The sequence below is a fragment of the Anomalospiza imberbis genome, chromosome 6 (assembly GCF_031753505.1).
Source record: "Anomalospiza imberbis isolate Cuckoo-Finch-1a 21T00152 chromosome 6, ASM3175350v1, whole genome shotgun sequence".
NCBI lineage: Eukaryota > Metazoa > Chordata > Aves > Passeriformes > Viduidae > Anomalospiza > Anomalospiza imberbis.
Window position 1 is genome coordinate 29,852,029 of NC_089686.1, and position 5,892 is coordinate 29,857,920.

At 35.3% G+C, this 5,892-nt stretch overlaps 1 long non-coding RNA gene across 1 annotated transcript; it reads left to right on the forward strand.

The window, feature by feature from the left end:
• The first annotated feature begins 383 nt into the window (after positions 1-383).
• LOC137475594 (uncharacterized) lies at positions 384-5,417 on the forward strand. Its single transcript, XR_010999965.1, has 3 exons — positions 384-1,235; positions 2,392-2,504; positions 4,067-5,417. It is a non-coding gene; the product is annotated as an uncharacterized lncRNA (long non-coding RNA).
• Positions 5,418-5,892: the final 475 nt, after the last annotated feature.

Sequence of the window (5,892 nt, forward strand, 5' to 3'; positions counted from 1 at the left end):
AAGATTCTCAGTTGTTTCGCATCTTTCTGTAGTTAATGTAGTTGTGAAATATTTCAAAATATTTAGAGAAATGACTGTTGATGATGATTTTTTAGAAGACATGTATTTTCTTTGAAGTATAAAGTTGTCCTTTTTTCTAGTTATGTCTTAGACAAAGGTGGTGAAGCAATATCAGTGTTCAGTTTTCCCTTTTTTGCCCTTCAAACAGACCTAATTCTTTAAAGATCAAAGAGCTGAGACCTCATAGCCAGATCAGACAATCACACCAAGGTTTTAAAAACAAAATTATCAGTCCAGTAGTAAAAAAAAAAAAAAAAGAAAGAAAAAAGAAGCCTCGGTAAAGAAAAAAGAAGCCTGGGTAGCATAGAATTAATCTTATTGGATGGGGAGTTTGGTTTCAGATTGAAAAGATTGTGAAAAGATACTATCTATTCATTTTGCAATAATCTGAGCTCCTTGACAATGGGTGGTGTTAGGTGCGAGGGGTATTCAGTAGTAAGAAATGCATTGATTCAAACAAATAATTGGATGTGCCTTGAAAATAAAAGTACTTCCTTGATTGAGGTTGCTTAAGATTTGAATTTTGCTTATAGCCACTCCTCAAAAAGACAGTCGAAGTAGAAAAGTATGAACAGAACAAATACCACATGAAAGAAAGCAAAACAAGCAAACAAAACTTTTCCCTCAGTGGAAATTCATTTGTTCCATTTGCCTTTTCTAAAAGGCAGCCAGTAAATAGGAATCACGAAGTATGAGTTTCTTCGAAGAATAAATCTAGCAATTAATTATATGTCAAGCATAAGAATCAAAAAACTGCTTATGCCCATTGCCAGTCATTCACTCCCTGTCAGTAGTAGTTCACATCTTTCCTGGGATGGCATCCAACCACAGTGGCATCTAAAATATAGCAGGCTATATTGTTACAGTTGGAGGTGAAATTGAAAGTTGCACCAAACAGAAGTGACAAATTCACATTGCTCAGTGTTGCCTAGCAATAAGAGATGAGTTTATTATGAGCACTTGACTCTATATCCATCGCAAGGAGGCTTTGTATTCACACCAAAATGCCACTAGTCTTACAGGCAAAAGGGGCAAAAATAGGGTGGGCAGGAGGAAACAGTCACAGTAGTTGTAAGTATGTTCTGTATTTCAAGATTTCTCTCTTTGTCAGGGGAACGAGTTCAGGAAGGAAAAGGCAGAGCCTGCCTCCAGCTGAAGTCTTTGAGATTGGCCAGGTAGTTTGTTACGGACCTTAACTGTGCTTTTGAATGCCCTTAGTAGTGCTGTTTCATTAGTAATGGCTTGTAGTTCAGATACTGCAAACGAAATCTTTACTGAATGTTCCCAAGAACTGCTCAGTAGTTGTTTTCATTGTGCAGAGCCTTCCATTTGCTTCTGCTCTATTTTCATTTTTTCTTTTTTTTTTTTTTTCCTTTTCTTTTTTTTTAAGGGAAAAGGGCAAGTCATCGGGGAGGTTTTCCCTCCTCAGACATCTAGCTCTTTTCTTTATTAACTACTGTTTATTTGGGAGAACATTTTTGTCTATCTTGGACATTGGACCTTTTGTCTCAAGGTATTAATTACCTAACTATTCCCATAAATATGGGGTTTTTTAAGAACATTTAGGTATTCTTGAAGACCTTACTGGATACCCACCCACATATTTAAGCACATAATCAATTTTAAAAATCAATGCAATAGTTTCTATTAAACCGCCCCCCCCCCCTCCAATAACTGATCTGTTTCTGTGTTTTTATGCCATCTGCATTTTTGACAACTGAATATTTTTGACAGCATGGTCCATTGTGCCCAAGTTCACATCATTTTTTTTTTCTCTCTTTTTTTTAAAACATCATATGACTACATATGTAATAAGAAAATGGGTTATATCACACATTTTGCTGTACAGATTTGGGTTCACAGTGGATTTTCTGAACTGACAAATATTGTACAATAAGTATTTCTATTATAAGAGTGTATTTATTTTATAGACATGATAGATTAATGAAATGCTAAGTAAATACATTGAAATTACAAAACAGATGTGACTTTAAGAAGCTTTAGAAACAAAAAAATAAGGATGAAATTTAGAGATTATATAGTTCAGGTAAAATAGAATAAAATATAGGTAAAAATGCTCTCTCTTGTGAAATGTTTCATTAAAAATGCTAGTGCAGAATTATCTCATTAGCTTATATGTTCATCTAGCCAAATTAACTGAATGTATGAAAATTTGAGAGTATAATTTTTATATTTTGTGTGCAAAAACTCAGCTATTGTCTCAAATTGTGACTTAGGCAGTAAGCATTGAAGGTACAAAACTGAGGTACTTGCATTTTGCAAATGTTTTTGTAAAAACCTTTAGTAGCTTTGGTCCTTTCTTTATTTCAGATTCAACGTGTTACAAACAAACATATTCCACCTGTTACAACAATCTGGCATATTACTTCCTTGATACGTGATGATACAATACCTCTCAGGTTTGCTGAGTAGCAAAGAGAAATGTAAGCAAATGAAAAGGTTTTCCACTTTCACAGTTTTTTTCTGCTTGGGGTTCTGTTTGTCTGAGAACTGTATGAATAGAAGCCATATTTTATAGTATTTCTTTAACCTCTGCCATCTGGTGTAGGTTAGTTTTTCCACTGCCAACATATCCTAGAGGCCCCAGTACCAAAATGTTTCATTTCTAAGTAAACATTTGGACTTTATAAATCCAGTTTAAAAAAATAGAGCATTATTTTTTTAAACTTTATACTACATTTGCAACTTGTGATGACATTAATAAACACACAGACAGGTATATGGGTTTAAAGGCTTCTGGCCACAACTTTTCCGTAGCCAACCTCCAGAGATGTCAGGTCACCTGGCATCTTTAATCACCCAGTCATGCTCAGTTGTCAGGAAGGGACTTGAACATTCCCTGCTGACCTAAAGCCTGAAGTTGTGTCAAGGGATTTGCACCACCACAGTCAAAACTTTCCAAATCAAGTATGGTTTCAGGCAAATAATTCTCACCCATGCCAAAGCCAGAGCTTTAACTTTTTAATTTTTTAAAATTTAAACTAAAGTGATTTCACTGCAACAAGAGAGGACTGGTTGCTACAAAAGAATTTAGGCAAGTAACTAACCACTTAAGAAAACTAAAGAATGTAATAACCATATCTCTATCAACTTCCTTATGTCTGAGGAAGAAAAAAACCACAAAAATCATGTGCCAGATTTCTGCTACCAAGAGGATAAAGTCCCTTTTAAACTTACAAAAGTATAGTGTTTCACTTTGTACTAGGTAGCAAATTATCAGATTTCAGTTTGAAAAAATGCAGTGCTGTTGATTGTCCCATGCTGATTATTAGTCAGAGTGAAAAATTGAAAACTCCTTGCTTGTGCTGAGCATGGGCAGGCAGACTGAATTACCTTAATCAGTATTCTTCACAGACAGACAGTCACCAGGTAAAAGACACATGAATTATATGGATGCACAGATTATAGAGGAGAACATTTAACGCTGTGTGTATGCAAGTTCTGAAGGGTAAAGAAAAGATAAATAACTAGTATCTTGCTACTTAATATTGATTAATATCAAGGATATTGAAGGTTTGCCACCTTCATCTGATGCACTTCCTAATCCTGATGAGTGTTCAGAAACATGTTTCTGGCATGAAATTAAATTTTAATGAAAATTCAGAAAAGGTCTTAACTTAGTGTTTATTGAGTTTCAAATGAAACAAGTCTTAAGAATAAAGAACAGTAAATTCATTAACAAGTGGCTCTTTTTTGAGCACTGAGCTGTTGTGCAAAAGTTAGCCCATTTAAATGAATTTAGAATTTGATTAATTAGTGCAATTTGGTAATGAAGATTCATGGTATTTGTTGAATTTAAATGATAATTGTCCTGGGGATAATTCTTTTTACTGGACAGTTTGGTGAAGAGATGAGGTATTAACTTTCAGCCAGTCTGGGGTGTGAAATTCTGTGTAACTTTGCAAGACCACTAATTGCATTTATTTTATTATGCTGAGTTATAAACAGCAGCATCTGGGAAGTGAACATCCTCTCTCTGCCAGAGGGATAGTGACTTCTTCTGCCTGGATGGACAACTGGTTACATTTCCTCAGTATGAATCATCAAAACAATTAAATCAGTACCCACACTGTGATCTTTTTAGTCATCAGTGAAACTAGTTTGGTTTAATTTAGTAATTTTCTAATTCTAGCTTGCTTTGAGACCATTTACATTTTTTCATTGTGGTTCTTAAACCTATGTACATTGGAGTGGCAGCTTAGACATGCCCTGAAAGATATACCCCAGTTTTACTTTGTAACCATTGATTAGCCCTGCAAACAAATGCTCACATTTGTGTTGTGCCTGGACTCACCCTGTCCCTTCAGCACCTCTTTCCAATTAGCTCATTCTCTTTGCTTCTAATTCTCAATGAACTCTACCCTGGATGTTCTGTGCTTGGCTAGGCATTTTTAAGAGTGGATTTAGCCTTAGCAAACAAAACCATCTTTTTATCTTCCCTCTTCTGCCACAGTCTTTCCTGTAAACATTTGGTCAATGTAAGAGAATTTTTCAAAGGACTGGAGATCAAAATATTCATGCAGGTTTTTTGAACATGTGTGAGAAGGAAAATAATCAAAGTCAGAGCTCCAGCAAGGAAAAGACTAGAGTTGGTCATTGCATGTTTGGCCATTCAGTAAACATGCAGCACAGCATGTCACAACACTGTTACTGTTTTTCATATCAGTAGTAAAAATATATAGGAAGACTCTGGGAGTAATTTTCATTAAATTATATCTTTTGTCACTTCTGTCTTAAACTGGGTGTAAAATTGGTCCTAACTCAAAATCTCCCCCAGAACAGATAGGAGGGGAGGAACCTCAGACTAAATTCCAGCACACAGACTGAACTGATACCCAAGTCCTGAGGGATGAGTTCTGGGCTCTGACTTTTTTCTCTTATTTTCTATTTAATAGCAACCTTCTCTTTTTTTCACTAACATAAGTCCGATTCAGATTTGTCTGCAGCTAGTCTGCCTGCGAAGTGTGGGCTTAGGGCTTCACTTGGCAGCCCTTTGCCATGTTGGGTACTTTGTGATGCCATTGTGAGGCTTTAAGTGGTTTTGACATGATTGCACTGTAATCAGTCCAATAAGGAAAAAACTCTTCTATTTAAATTCTCTATATAAGTCAATGTACCTACATTCAAAGTAGTGGTGAAGTAAGTGGATTTTTATCAGGTGTAAATTAGTTTCGTGATTTACATTGTTATGTTTGCTGAGTATGCAAATTCTGAATTCTGCCCCAATAATTACTGGGTTTTTTCAATGTGATATGCATATAATGTGTATATATTCCCTGATTTTATAAGGTGACATTCATGGAGAAAAAGAAGAGGTGCTCTTAATATTATACCTAACATATCCAGGAATAATGAAAAATAGTCTCTGGAACTTGGCAGAAGTTTAATTCAAGGGCCATCATGGACTGCATAGTTTTCGTTTTGTGTAATAAGTAGTCAAATAACATTCAGAAATTGAAAGTGTATTTTTCTATAATACACATTTTCAAGCAGGTTTCTTGGCATGCATTTTGTTTGTACTGTGCTTGAAGTTGTTTATGGCATTAGTGGTTAGTGTGTTTGTGCATGTTTGCATTCTGTCTGTTTATGAAGTATTTCACTGGTACTCTTACACAGCATGTGGTCGGTCGAAGATTATTTTTGATAGCGTATGTAGTCATGCATTTTGGTGAAAGAGTTTAAAGTAAAGTGGGTTAAACCCTGGTTATCTGCAGTTATGTAAAGACAGACTTATAGGTTGTAGTCTTCACAGAACTTAGATACAAAAAGTACTGCATCATTTCAAAGACGAAAGAGTGAGTTGATGCCAAT